This window comes from Heliangelus exortis, chromosome 11 (genome assembly GCF_036169615.1).
Source record: "Heliangelus exortis chromosome 11, bHelExo1.hap1, whole genome shotgun sequence".
Lineage (NCBI taxonomy): Eukaryota > Metazoa > Chordata > Aves > Apodiformes > Trochilidae > Heliangelus > Heliangelus exortis.
The window spans coordinates 9,211,059-9,227,410 of NC_092432.1; positions in this window are offsets into that span (position 1 = coordinate 9,211,059).

Below are 16,352 nucleotides of genomic sequence, written 5' to 3' on the forward strand. Positions count from 1 at the left end.
TATTGCTGGAAAAACTCATAGGAACAGAGTATTTTGAAAATACCCAAGATAAAAAAAAGAAAATGAAAAAAACATTGATTCTCTCTCTTGCATATATCATTTGAGTTTAAGAAAATTGATCTACAATTCCTCATTGCAAATTTTTCCAAATTTGCAAATAGGACATATTCCTATTTCAGTGTGTTGAAAGTTCTTACTGAGAATTCACTTTGTTCAAAAGAAAAGCTGTCAAGCAAGCAAGGACACACTGATAATGTCTCTGAAGGGCAGGCAACACCTTGAAAGGTCAAAGTGGTACCTGCCTGCAACCCAGTTCTCCTGCAAACCATGGAAACATGAGAAGTCACATCAGTACAAAACTGTCAGGCAGTGGCCTCAGCTATAACTTAAATCTCTTCACACTGCATCACATCCCTTGGCAAAGGTTTATTCCGAAGCAAAGAGTAGAGATAATAATATAGAAGTTTAATCACAGGCTATTATCTCACTGCTCCAGTATGTCACAGGCAATCTACGTGACCATCACAAATGAGTCTGTTTAGAGCATCAAGCACTGACTTAGTCCAACATCTGCTTAAACAAACAAACAAGAACCCCCCCCCAAAAAAAACCCCCAAAACAAACAAACAAACAAAACCCTAACCCCCCCCCCCCCCACAAAAAAAAATCAAAAATCAAAACAAACCAAACAAAAAACTCCAAACAAACAGAAAAGGCAAGCAGCTTAAAGTACTTAAAGTATGCCTTTCACTTCAGGTCTGCTCCTGTTTTGCCTTGATCTCTATTTTTGTAGCTTAAAAGTTCAGGAAGAGATGTTTAGGACAGACATGATGAACTTTAAATAAACCTGAGATTCCTCTTTTGCTCAGAAGCCCAGCAATTCCACAGAACAAAAGCAGAGTCCTGGGAGCAGAAGAATGATACTGAGGGTGAGAGGTATTACTGTCCTGCCAAACTGCTTAGCCCAGTCCAGATAAAATCAGTCTCTAAGACTTTTTATAAAAAACTCATTTTCAAAAGACCCAAATGCTGCTTTTCCAACCACCAGCATTTAACTCTTAGAAAACAATGAATGTGCTTTAGGAGATGAATGCTGTAGTTACCAAGAAAAACTCTCAGAGATATCAGGGGAGGTTTAACTTGACCAGAAAAACACTTTCTACCCTTCAGTTTGTCAGGCTAAATTGGGAAATAAGGTTCTCTTCTATAGGGAAAAAAATTATTAAAATATATTTTTCCTGAAAATTTTAAAAATTTCACATTTTATTAAGAAAATTTTTTTTCAAGTGATAGTCACGTTTATATGCCCTGAATGTCTTGCTTTATGTTCACAGTGCCAGAAAAGTAGCTTTTAACTAAACAACAGCTGGACTCATACTCTGGGAATTATTGTGGTTTTGTCTATGCTTGGTCCAGCTCCTAATCAGAGCACTTCCTCTAGATGGAATCGAAGTCTTATGTCACAGGGTCACAAACTCCAACATATGTAAGTGCTCTGCAGGATTCAGCAAAAACCTTTGCCAAGAGAATGGAGGGAGAAAACTGTTTCTGTTAAGTTTTGTTCATTGACTCTAAAATTCCTGCAAACAAATTCTACATTATGCTTCTTACATCATTTGGGGACTGTAACATTGGCCTTTGTGCTCAGTTCTGTTACGGAATTCAGCTGTACCCGGAGTGGAGAGACCCAATCTGAGGAGACAATGAAAGAAAAGGCTCAAGTACAAACTCCTCTCCCTCTCTTCAGTGTCCTTCTTCAGCAGCTCAATATCACAAGTTCAGTCGAGAAAAACTGAAGATTAAAGATTCTCATATAATTTCATCTTGGAGAATAAGGACACAAAGAGACACGGAACAGTCCAACTTCTACACAGTGAAGTTTTACAATCTTTTGCCTATAGCAGAAATCTCAATCTGGCCTTGCAATGGGCTATGTGTATATAATACCTGGGCTATGTAAACACAGACAAACTAGAAGAGCAATGTACATCCAAAGACAACAGTACTTAAACTTTAATCTTTAAAAAAAAACCTCAACCCTTTATTCAGAGCACAAGCATTCTTTTAAGCCAGTTTCATAGACAAAAGACAATAGAAGTGTTTTAAGGGCTTTTACCAAATCTTCCCTTGCCTGCTGTGCCCCTCCAGGCAGGTTCCTACTTCCAGATATGTTTTCAGTTAACTCAGTGACTGAGCTGCAGCAAAGCAGGCATCCAACTTCCCCTAAAGCCTGCCTTGTCCATACTCCTTCACTACCACTCTCAGGACTTCTGGCTCCAGGTATTTCTTTCGTCTCCCTTCCCTGCCTGCTAGACTCTCAAAAATGGCACCTGTCAAATTTGTCCCCCAGAGAAGTGCAATCTTCCCCATGAGCTCCACCTGATCCCCCAGATGCTCTCCCTCTGTAAGGAATATAATACAAATTATAAACAAAGTAGTAAAATCCAAATACTGTTTGTCATAACAACATGTTTTTACAAGCCTCCTCCTCTTGTGTGCACAGGCTTTTCTACCTGCTGCCTCAGTATTCAGAGGGAGGGATGCAAAGTCATTGGCAACCTGAGTTTGACCTCCCTGTTCACACTTTCCCATAGGGAACTTTACAGAACTAGAATGATTGGTCCCACAGAATGGTGCCTATTCTATACCTGCATTCTCCTATCATTATCTGCACTAAGGCACCTCATGAGTGAGTGGCCAAAAGAACTTGAAAATTCCTCTTTAGGAGACACCAATTCATCTAAATGAATGAATAAGTGGGATAGTGTCTGGCTGCTTACTCTTCACTCCAAGTGGATGCCTAATAATCCTGAAACAGCTACACCTCCTTCTGAACAGTCTGCTTCAATTGTATTTCTCAAACACGAAATTCAAAAGAAATCCTTTCATGGAGACAAGCTGTAGCTGCCTGCCTACAAGTGTCTCCCATGTTTTGCCTGATGAAATGTAGCAGCCACTCATGAGCTCCTGTTACTGTTTAGTGGCAGAGATAAATAGGAAGGAAAAGCCAAGCCATGGTTTGAATTCGTATTTCAAGTTAAAAAGAAGTGGGTTAAAGTTTCCAGAGGCAGCCATTTGATCCAGGTGTTTGGTCCTTGCCATGACACTGTCTCTCAGGAGCCCCATAAAAGCTGACAGAAACTCAGATCAGCAACTTCACCCCATGTCCTCATGCAATCTGTCCTACATGAACAAAACAACAAAGCACAATAATTTAAGCAAACTGAAAAGAGTATTTAACAAATAAAAGTTAGAATTAGAGTGAAGCAGAAGCTGTGTATTACTGTATTAGCATGTATTTTCTCCTCATTACCTCTTTTATAACCATAACAATAGTAGAATGAGAAAAAGTGAGATATCAGAAAATGACAAAAAAATTACCTATAACACCCTGTTTACCTTTCATGCTCAGTTATCACATAAAAATTTCTACTTGAGAACGGTTGACAACTCAATGCAGCTCACATTTACCACATTCTATGCCAGCAGCAGCATAAGTAAAAAAAAAAAAAAAGGACACAAAACACCAACACAACAACAAAAAACCCAAAAAGAGGGATTCTATAATCCCCATTTGTCATTGCTTCAAAGAGCACTTTTAAGTAATATAGCATTTTTTTTTCTTAAAACTGCATATTGTGCCTAAACAAAGAGATGAAGCAAAATTTGTGTCAAGCTACTTTAAGTGATTCTATGGAGAACAAAACATCCCTCCCTGTCAGCTTGAAAGCAGTCATCTCCCTTCACTCTGAGATGTCCCTTGATGCAGGAAAGGTGTGAAGACCTTTGGTACCCTGGTGTGACTCTCAGCATGGCCAAGCACACAAAGGATTTGCAGCAGCCTAAAGTGAGGCACCGATTTCAAAGGCTGAGCAGCACTGCTCTCTGGGAGCAGTAGCTGCAAGCATTTACAGGCACTATTTTTTAAAATAACCATCCTGTTGAATGCAGAGCTCAATAATAATTTTCTTGCTGGTAACTTTATTTTTCTTATCACTGATTTATGCATTATTGGTATATTTTCATCATTTTTACACTTCTCCTATAACTGAGAAAACATTACAGGCCAAATCACCTGTCTGCAGTACAGGGTCCAGATGACTTGCAGAACAATTTGTTTGTGGGTGGCTTTTTTACCACCGTCAAGCTCACCATCAGCACTCACATCACCATAAAATCTACCTGAAAGGCAGAAAATGGATGTGCAGATTCCACTCTGATGAAGTTCACATACTTGCTACCTAAGAAGCCCTGGCCATAGCATGCACTGACTGTTTTGCAATAAATAATGTCAAGCATAGAGCAGATCATGCAAGCCCAGTAATGGCATCCTGCAGTGCTCCCTTGAAAACAGGAGGGGAGAAGTTAGAGAGAAAACTCCCTGCTCCAAACACTGACAACAAATGTGACCAATTAAAAAAAAAAAAAATCAAAACCAAAACAAAAAACAAAACAAATCTCCTAAGATACAGCCACAAATGTACATGGTATAAGCCTTGGGCAATCACACCTCCCTACAAACAGCCAGGCTGATTTATGAGAAGTCACTGGCAGTACCTGGTTGGACAGGGAGCTTTGCGCTACCCTTAGCAGTAACAGTGCCTTCTTCTCACCCCTGCAACACAGAAAGGGCCATTTCACCACAGGAAAGGTTGCAACTTGCCCAGACTTTTCCTTCAGCCTCTCTGGCCTCGCCACCGGCTCCTAAATTGTAAAATTCTATCTGGCCCTCTTAAAAGATGTGGAGAGTCTCACTCTTGCTTTGCTGCACAGTAGCTCTGGAGGTTTCTACCATTCATCTACCCCCAGATAAATGACAGGCTGGCACAGCAAGAGTTGGCTCTAACATAGATTCCCAAAAGCACTCTGGTCCTCACTGCATTTTCCAGGGAAGCCAAGGCATGCACTAACCTCAGTTTCCACTGCTCTCACAGAATACTGTACAATTTAAAGTGCCTTGTAAAACAAAAGCCTGAAGATGACAACTTCAAAGTGGGGATGCTGAACTTTAAAACAGGTTCAGCTGGGTTTGCACGCTCGTATTCATATTATTTATGTGATGTTAAAGCACAGCAGAAGGCAGGAGAGAAAGTTGTGATCAAGTTAGGGGGAACTCAGAGGAAAAGACAGACAAAGTTGGCAGTAAAATACCAGAGGTTAATTCTGCCAGGTTTTCTGTAGGTGCAAATGATTTGTTCTGTTCTGAGCAAGTCTGGGTTTTGACTTGTTTTTATCAACCCATTCCCCAGCATATCAGGGTAGGGGAACATTTGAAGCCCAAAAGATTAATTTCCTTGCTTTTTTATTACCAAAGCAAGTGAGACCAACTTCTAGAAGTGTAGGATGATGGATTCTGCAGACATAAAAATAATTTTTTCTCCCTAGTTTTGGTTATCCGTGCCAAGTGGCAATTTGTTGCAGTATTTGCACAGGCATTTAAAATCCTCGAACGTAAGTGTTCATACTGCAAAGTAATAGACTTCAGACCTGCAGCATGACACAAAGAGCCACAGCCACTCTGTGGTGAGCAACAAAGTGTAGATCTTTGTTACAGGCACAATCTTCTCTGTAATATTTCTGTCTCACTCTACAGCCAGGCTACTGCTAGTCTCCCAGCTCCTAGCCAAGTTCTTCATTTCACCTATATTTTTCTCCACTGCTCGCTAAAGCAGTGAACCAGATTAAGCCGGTTTGTGCTGCCTATGACAGGATATTAGCTATTGAGGCTGCATACATTAACTGCCAGAACAGATGAGTGCTTTAACACTTACAAATCACAGGAGGGGAAGAAGAGAGCGAGCAGAGATCATTCACGTGCTCCCCGTTAAGATATGCTGATACCTTATCAGCTCACAACAGACAAACCAGATGCGGAGGTGAGGGGAATACAAGTACAGAAAAGAAAAAAAAAAAAAAAAAAAAAGGAAAAAAAAGAACCTGACTGCAAGGGCAGGCAGCACCTACCACAGGACTGCAAACGAGAGCACTCAGTGGTGCTTTGCTCCAGCACTACAGAAATTCCAGCCATCAGAAACCTCTGTCATATATGGAAATTAAATCTCAATCCTCTGGTGAAGAAACAGGGGAGGGTCAAGGCAGACACAACTTCCTCCATTCTGCATAGGCAGAGAGCTCCCCTTGTTATTCACATTCCTTAATGGCAATCTGTTACTGGGAAAATGACATGAATTTTGCTTAATCCCTATTTTGCTGCACATTGCAATTTGCTCACACAGGAATTTCCATTTGTTTCAGTCTTCCATGAGGTTATTCAAGGGACAGTGCAAAAACTCAAAGGAGGGCTAAGAGATTATTCTTCCAGAAGCTCTTCTATAGCACAAGAAAATCTGTATCACTTTTATGCACCAGATAAAGGCTGAGGTTTCCCATGCACACTTAATGTTTGTTTAAGTAAGTACAGTAACTTTACATTTGAGGAAACATTTATTTCTGTATATAAACAGAATAGAAAGATTAAGGACAGCTGTGCATCTGTTTATCTGTAAGATACACACTATTATCTGTCTTGGGGCAAACTGACATTTTTAACTTCAGCACCTGAGATATTGTTTCTTTCATACTCAAATGCCTTCCTGAGCCTTCTCCTACTCCCAGAACGTGGATCTGCCTGGGGGAGCAGGGTGGGAAGCAAGGGGGGTAAAGCCTTTATTCCTCCATCTCACTTTGTTCTCTCTCAGTTTGTTTCCTTTACTTCATAGATCATCACTGTTTCAAGTGCTAAAGTGCTTTCACTTTTCAGAAGCTTTACATCAATAACAATAAGATTACATTTTTTTTGCAGTTAAATATTAACATAATACTTATACCCAAACTGATGTGGTGGATGTCAGACCTTACAGGGTAAAGATGCACAGCACGTCCCTCTAAAAAGGACCTAGGAAAAAGAGAGCCCTAAAAATCACTAAACAGGGAGAAGGCAATTAATTCCCATTTCCCAAAACATTTTTGAATGTGAGTGTAGGGCTATTAAAAACACAGTTATTTATAGAAGCCTGTAGGACTCATGTGAAAGGAGACCTTGTTAGGAGAAGTACTTATTTAGGACTGGCCAAGTATAATGTGTGCAGTGCTTTATACCTGCAGGGCACTTCCTCAGGGTAGAGTCAACATATCAGCATGCAGATTTCTGCAATGTAGCATCTCCCTCTCCTATATTTCTGGAGGTTTGTCTTCCCCAGGAAGGAAAGGAACAACTGAGATCTACAAAAATCAAAACACAAAGGCACTGACCAACTACTTTCCCTTCAAAAGGGGGAGAATATACACACATGCTTATATGCACATATGCTTGATTCCTTGCCTTATGATCAATAATTTTCTCTAATAACATTACAATTGCATTTCTAATGCGATCTGAAAGGAGAAGAAAAAATGCAATTCCTATAATATACATGCACATTTCCTATGAACATATATATATATATATATTAGACCTATATACATAGCTCTAATCTCGTAAAAAGTGTGTGCTTGCAGGTTTGTAGCCAAAACTCCATAAACCCTACTCAAAACAGAAGAGGTAAGCTCAAAATTCCACCTTCATTTTGTCAGTGAGATGAACCCTTTCACAAACTATCAGGGTGAAACAGCAGCTTGTCTTTGCTTGATAGTAATTTACATCCCTGACAACAAAAACAGATGCAGATATAACATGAAGATGCTGAGGGAAAACACTATGACCAGAAAAATATGCTTTACCAAGCAGTGCAGGGAGGGACAGGCACACCAGCAGATTGTGAACCTGCACCTACCTGGCTAATGTATTTTAGAGCATTTCTTATTTTCTTGAGGCACTGAAACCTCTATACCTCTGAGAAGTCTATGCAGTTAGGAGATATCTGAATATCAGTTTACAGATTTACACCAATTTTCTACCTAATTACTTGCAGCTTCTATTTAGACATACAGGAAATCTGTGACGTTTCCTCTATTCAAGACACGTTCCTAAAAATCTCTGGAATAAAACTGATTCTTATTTGGAACCAGAAATGATGTACCAATCAAGAGGTAAAATTTAACATCAATGTTACATTAGAGGACTGTCAAAATGGGACTCCTGCTTTTCTGTTCAAGAGCTGTTCTAAAGCCTAGATGTCAGTCTTTACAAGTCAAAGCCTTTTCTTAAGCTTGTTGACAGCTATTCCCGTAATTTTCTCCTCAGTTCTCCTTCTCCTTCCACCTTTACCCACTTTACTAAAAGAATAAAACTGCAGACTGCTCTAGCAGTCCTTAAGCACCAATTTACACAAGTCTTGTAGAAACATCTCCTTGAAGTCTTCTACCCATCCATCTAATTTGGTTAAAATCAGCCTCTAAGTGTGTTAGGACAGGGACTGATATTTATACAATCAAAGCACAGGAAACTGGCTCTAATTCTCACAGACTGTTTTGCTGCTATTAATTGGACCATTTCATTTGTTCTTGGCCAGGTGTATATCCTTTAGAAACATAGACTTTTCAGGAAAGGATTAAGAACCTATAATAGAGGTGTCACAGTCATAGAAGAGAATTGCAGATGGAAGCCAGGATAAGTTTTTTATTGCCCATTAACACCTAAAAATCTCAACTGGCAGCCAAGGGAACAGTATCTCAGGAGTCAGCTGGCACGACAAGAAGATCCTCCCCATGCAGTCCTGCACAATTAGTAATGCACAAAACCTTCAGGCTCAAGAAGTGATCAATGGCTCAGACAGCCTGCTAAAGCATTTGCACTGCACTGCAGCAGTGTAGTGTGTTACACCATTACTTTTAGCCACTTTACCTCCTGGATCATTTTTTCTTCCCTTTAGCAATTAATAATACCAGTAGTTACTACATGAAGCCATACTTCTTTTAAAGCATAATTGCAACTTTCATTCCCAACTAACACAAGGTAGCAATCACTTGTGTGATGAACCTTGGCATTCAGTGCTGACATTATTGAACCCAGAGATGAAATACAAAGAACAAGTGACAAACAGTCCAGGGAAATACTCGCAGTATGGATTTTATCACAAAGTTATTTTCTTCTGCCTGGGAACATACAATTATTTAGTATTCATATTACAGAGCAGTCCCATCCCAGGCTGATTTAAAGCCTACATTATAATTGCTAATGATTACTCATGAAAAAGAGACTATTATATGTAAAAATTGCAATCAGTGCTAATCTATCCACCTATCCATTTTATACTGATACATTTTCTAAACAAAGTGCTGCCTGAATTGCTCATAATTAGCTTCTATTCTTACATTTTTAATTGCTCTATTTCTCCCCCTCCCGTTTTAAAACAGAACATTTTACATATCTTTATATTTTTTTTTCTTTAAAGACTTGGACTGAATTTTTTATGAGTGAAAACCTGACACTGTACAATTTGGAGTTTTAAAATAAATCCTATGTTGTCAAATACTTAATGCCTAAGCAGTGTTTCAGGAAATAAATATTTTAAAACAAGATCAAGATTACAAGCACAGCATCAGTCTATATAGTCTGAGAGCATGTAAGAGTTACAGCACTAAGAGGGAAGAGGTGGCTTAGCTGCCTTTTTTTTTTTTTTTTTTTCCAAAAGCCAAGTGCATTCTGCCCCTCATCTGCAGGCTGTCAAGAACCCGGTAATCAAGAGACATTTGGCTCTCCAGCTGGGAAAAACACTGCATTTAAAGGTCTCTCTCTCTTCTAAGACTCTAGTGCTGCTACACCAGCTCTTGGAATACATGGTGTTGGAAATGCTCTTCCCACTCCACTGTCCTTCAGCTGCCTGAGCTGCCCTGCCTGGGAAGACAATTAGAAAACCTCACATCTAAGAACCAACAAAGCACGCTCTGCAATGTGATATTGGATAACACATCTTGCTATCCCCCTCTCAAAGTGACTCTTAAAGAAAATGGAATTCAAATTGTATTTTTCATTCTGGTATTTTCTTCCCCCCACTCTATGAAAACTGATCCCACCCTATATCCAGAGTAATATCTCTGGTCCTCAGAGGGTGTGAAGGAATGCATTTGGCTTTGGCTACAGGCTGAAGACAGCAGTCTGTTGTCAGGGGTTCTCTGACAAATATCTTGCACACAAAAAGTTATGTAAAAGCAGATAAAATTATCCTATTTCACTTGACTTGTGAAAAAGCAATTGATTTTAATGAACTGTTCCCTTCACTAAAGCACTTATGAGTGCTATTTGCTATTGCTTGTCTTTACATCAGTTGCAGTGGCTGTTGGATCAGACTGTCAATCTTCAAGAGTCCTTTACCACCAGTTTCATGCAATCTGCAATGTGTTGCACTAATCAGTAGATGGTTTAATCTTCATAAATACAGAAAAGCTCTTAGCAACTAATGCTACAGTGACTGGAGAAATTTGTGCCAAAAATTTTTAGTCCTTTCAGAAGCCTTGTATTATCAAGCTCACCAGGAATGGCAGAGTGCATGATTTGCATAAATCTGGATCATGAAAGATTCAAAGCTAAAAGTGACCAAATTCACAATATACATCTACTTCCCAGCACAGCTTGCGAACCAAGTCCATGGATGGATTTTTAATCCATTCAGACAGCACCATAAACTGTTTCTCTTTGTGCCAGCATTTACTAACTCCCACCAACTTTGTAAGATTTGTACATACCCATCATGTGCATTCATCAGAAAATCCTGCACACAAACACATTATTGCATGCATTCTATTTCCAGTTAAATGTCCCATCAGAGTACTTATAATGGCTTCAAGGCAGAACTACCCAATAGATGTAAAACTACTATACCTACAGAGAAGCTACTTCAACAAATAAGGATTTAAGTATCCTCAGGAGATGAAAACCCTAAAAAAAACAACAAAAAGACAAAAACCCTGTGCTGCCCATCTATGCTTCTAGTCACCTGACCAATAAGATTGTCACAAGTTACAGCTTAAGTGTCAGCTTAGTACTACCTTAAATGTCTTAGTGTCTTAAGAGGAGATCGCAGCAGCTTCATATGCCAAGTGGTATCACAAACAAAATTTTATTCTATTGTCTTATCCTTGTGCCAAGAATATGGCCATCTTTTATCACTCTTGATTTAAATAAAAACTGCTGTATTTTGAATGGAGCTGTCAGTCATATTTAGAACTTAAACATTTCGTAAGACTTCATGAAATAAAATAATTTATCTGCCATTCATGTGTGTGTACCTGGCAAGTCAAAGAGAAATGACTTCCAAATCCTTTACAAAGAGTGAAGGCATGAAGTCTCACTCTACCTAAAGACATAAAAATGTCAGCTCCAAAGAATAAAGAATGAAATATTTCCACTTCCTTGAGCCTTACAACCAGTAAAGACACTAATTTTGAAAGAATTGCCAGACAGTGCCTGAAATTTTAACCCAAAGGAATATCAATTTCTATGTCCTGCAAGTACATACGGGAATTGCCTTCCTTGTAGGAAGAGACAAGGAAAAAGCTGAGCAAAAAAGAGCTAATGAAGATTCCCACTACATAACTTCTTCTTAGACATTCCTTGCACTATTCTCACTATTGCTGGGTCCTGGGAACAGCCATTAGTACCAAGTTCCATAGAGCCATATTGCAAGAAGGAAAACTTGGAAACTGGCTGTAAAACAAAGCTCCTCAGCACTGGGTAATCCTATCTGGCACAGGATCCTGAAATACAGAGCAGGAAAAGAAGCTTAAGTCACTGTTCCTTAGTTGGGAGATGGATTAAATTTTTTCAAATGTGAAAGAAATGCAGAGCTGCTCTTCTTGAGGGCTTCCCTCCTCACTGAGTAACTGTTTCCTGGGGAATATCCTTACTTTCCCCAAATGCCACACACCAGCCATCCCTCTCCCCCAGCTGAACTCTGCTTTCCATCCATCTGCACACCCTTTACACCAATTTCCTGCATTGTTTCCTTTTACTCTCAAAGCATTTCAGTTCCATCTTCATAAAAAAAAAAAAAAACAAAAAAACCACAAAAAAAAAAAAACAAAAAAAAAAAAAAAAAAACACCAAACAGCAACAACAAAAAAAAACCAACCAACCACCTCTTCTTCCTCTCTCTTTACACATTATCATGACATGTCAGCTGCGGACTCACAGCAGACCTACAAAAATCTGCTAGGTCAGCACAGTTGTCTACATCTCATATTTAAGAACATCCTCGGCTTTAGCAGCACAGAAGCCCTGACACAAAACAAAGATCTGAAGACAGCAGCTGGTGAGCAAATTTCTGCTACATGTAAAACCTTCCAACACATTTTTCAAACCTGATGAATCCCAGGTACTTCTCAACCTGGGAAGTTTACTGCCCCTTCCACTCCACTGAAAGCACATTTGCTGTATTTAGATAATATAACTTACGTGGATACTTTTTTTCAGGTTGATAATGATATTTCAGTCCACTTAGGGGAAGAAGAAAAAAAAAAAATCAAAAAGAAAAAAAATCAAACTAGAGCTAAGCTAAGAAGAATTTGCCTTTCCTTCTCATACTATCACCTGACTATTAATTCTTATCATTAATGGAAGCAAACTTTTACAACATTTGTATATTATAGAGGTAAATTGCTGATGTCAGCATCACTTGGCATTATGGTAGCTCTGTAAGCAAGATTTATGAGCCTACTTCTTCCCACATGCAGTTTCATTTTCATTTCAAAAAGACAAGTCAGCCACTCCTGCTTGCCATAGTTCAGGATCAGAACACCACCAAGCAATCTTAAACTGGGTGAGAAGTTGAACAATAACTGCTGATTGGTATATGACAGATGAAAAAGGTTTTGATTGCTGAAATCAAAATTCACCAACAGTGGCTGCCCAAGAGCTTTGCCATATTATTGGGTGACACCCATTCCTAATTATTGTTTGAGATAATTTCTTTTATTAGTTATCAGTAAAGCAGCATATATTTTTGCCTTGCATAAATTTTTCATACACTTACTCAGGTAAGTGAGGTTGTTATGTTCATATGAAAGCTCTGAGAGAAAATTCTATGGTGCCTACAGGAATTAAATCAATAGTGCGTGTGCTAAACACTGATTAGGACATGATCATTAGATTGCTGACACAGGTGGAAAAAATAATCGGCGTAGAACACATACTTCTCCACAGTTGGTGACTTTCTGTGCCAAAACATCATTCTAAATGAAGCAGTGATTTGGGTATCTGAAATAAATGACAGATTGCAAGGCTCTAAGCTGCCATATACCACACATGGGGCAGTTGCTGAGATCTCAGAATCAAAAACCTTTTTGCAAAGCCAATAGCACAGAGTGGAGCTAGACATCCACAGAACATCCTAGCAACACAAATGGTATCAGTCTCCTGATTTGATCTTAAAATGAGTCTGTCAACCAAACAATCATATGTGGACAAGAAGGCAGCTCTGGGCTGTACATTTTTGCATTCTGTACTTTTTCCTGTGTTGCTGTAGAATAATGTCTTTCCATACTGTTAAAACAACTGACTAGTGCTTTAATTTTTCAAGTGTCAATTACTTATGCATCCAACTTTCATGAATTAAAGAATTTAAAGAAATTTAATTTTAAGGAAATTATTATTTCGTGAAGTAGAAATCATAAATTAATACTGAATTAATACATTTTTCTTCAGACTTATTCTTATTTCATATGGTGAGTATAGAATATAAAAGGCAAGTTTGGTTCCAGTTGTAATGCCATACAACCAAGTTAAACTGAATTGCACCCAAAAGCTACAGATGCACAAATTCTAAAACACATTTGTATAACCAGATATCTTTAAAATATTGTTTGTAATTTGATGAAATCTGATCTAAAAATTATTTAAAGTAATGCATCACATAAATAGCTAACACTCCCTCATGTTTTATAATCACTTCTGCAACTAAGAAACGCTTTCAGATTTCAAACAATTGACTTCATTTTTGGAAAACTCACTCAAGTACTTAGATGCCTAGTGTGAATTAGGTAGTATTTTATACATTAAAAGCAATGTCTGTTTCAAGTCAGGTGAGATTCATATACCAAGTAACTCAAGTGTATGCACCACGCAGGGCAAAATCTAAAGCGGATAAAACTGCCTATTATATACCAGGATACCTGTCCTCTTTTTTTTAAAGAAACAAACCAGCACAAAATCAACCTACCAAAAAACTCCACAAGTTTTCATATTTGAAAAAGTATGGTGCAACTCCCTATATTCACTTCCAGAATAGTTGTTTTAATAGTATTTACACACGTAACAGATAAACACAGACCTAATAGACATACAGATAAGACTGATTAAATTTAATTTTAATTAATCACAAATTTTTCATGGATCCTTTAAATAGAAATCTTGAATCAGACCCAGTAACTGCAATTCTGAAGCAGGAATTTCTAAGCTAACACACGATGTTAGATGTGGGATGCAACATTTAGACACGTAACTGTGCTTTTGGGCAACAAATTCTACCTTTGAAGAATACATTTAAGTCTTCCCTAGAAAGAACCCAAATATTTTGGTTTTATTTCTGATCAACTTGGTATTTACATATAAACTTGTAAAAGGAGAAAAAAGGACCTATGAAAAATTTTGCATTATTAATAAAATCAAATCCGATTTATTTACCTCCTTTTTGTTTTCCAGTCCGTGTTCAATCTGATGGAGAATGCTGTATATCTAATCATAATCCTGCTGTTATCACAGCTGTTATGTGCTTTATTTTTGATGACTCAAAGACAGATGTCCCAAAATTGCCCTAGATCCCTGCCAGCCTTTTCAATTGCATTATACAATCAATTAAACTTTCCTGACCCTATTCTTGTCTCTAGATAAAATTCAGACGTTGACACTTCAAGAAGCAAATCATGTGTGTAAATTGGTTCTAATGACAGCTATAGATGTGTAGTCATATGCAAATAGAGTATTATCAAACATTAAAATGTCCAGGAGCAGTAACTAGATGGATGCAGTCAAGAAAAATTAACTAGAAAATACATACTCCAGATACTTCCCACAGTATGTAATGCAATTAAGCAGAAGCGGAGGGAAATTCACACTAGAAACTGCCTCTCTCCTGCCGTGCCTATTTATTCCCCATCATCTGTTATTATTGTTGAGAATCTTCACATTGTGTCCCAATTAAGCAAATCTCTCAGAATTAATAAGGGTTCGCCTTCTCTATCACCACATCTTTAATGTTTGGAACTGAAAACATTGGCACCTCATGCTGTATGGAGTGTGAGCAGTGAGAACAACAATTGTAAGATGTTCTTGCCAAAAAATGATTACAAGTGAAGCTTTATTGCAAGGGTGTCTTGTTTAGGAGGATTTAGCACAATTCGATGGGGTGACAGCAGTTGTCAGCCATTGATACTGAATATAATAACTATTAAAAAGACTATTTATTTATTGAATATTCAGAGCATTCAGCCATTGTTTTGGCACTCTTGGAATACAGATTATTTCGCTATGGTTTGTTTGTCTCTTATAATTGGGATTTTAGAAAGACTCCAGCATAAAGTTCTTTTCCTTTGATATTCTAGACAGTAAGTTTCATAGATTCCAATGACAACAAGATGATAGCATTCAAAATTTCCTAAGTATGACTAAGTCATCTTATCCAAAGCATTTCTTGATCCTAATTTGTATGTCATCTGTTAAAAAGATTTCAAGGATTCTGTTGTATTATTCATTATGTTTCAGTTGCAATCTTATCATTACTTTTTACTTCCTTTGTGTTTTCAAGCCACTTCTCATGGCTTTTTCTCATTTAATTTCAAAAAAGATCAGGAAAGGATATGAGGAAATTATTTCTTACCAAATAACTCTACCATTTATCTCTTCTTCAAAATACAAGGCATGTTAATCAGGTGCAAAACAGGTCTTAAGAACTATGACTGAAGGATCTTTCAGTAAGCAACCATATTCTGGAGAGATTTTGTCTTTTACAGACATTCCTGATGTTACACTGAGATGGAGAGTGGGGGAGAAAAAAAACACAACAAAACAACATACCTATCTTTCCTCATGGCCTTTTATTTAAGAATTTCTAGTGTTATCTGCTAGTTTAAGAGCTCTCCGACTTATTCTTTGCCTATTCTTTAGTTATATCACACTCTGTCCCTCACCTTCATTCTTCCAGAGCCTCTTCATCATACTCAGGAAAGGGCTCATGATGGAGATGTTTGTTGGACCACACAGCACACAATATGGTCTTGCTCTGAGGTCACTTGAGGTGGTCACCACCTGCACATTTAGGCTGCAGTCTGCTAATGTTGCACATGGCATACAAATATTTAGCACAACCAAAGATGAAGGAAAGCACAGACCCATTTTGCTCCTATGCATTATTTCAGAGAAGAAAATGGAAGCTGCACAATTGTGAAAAAGTACAGTGAAAAGTAGAAGCTATTTTAGGATG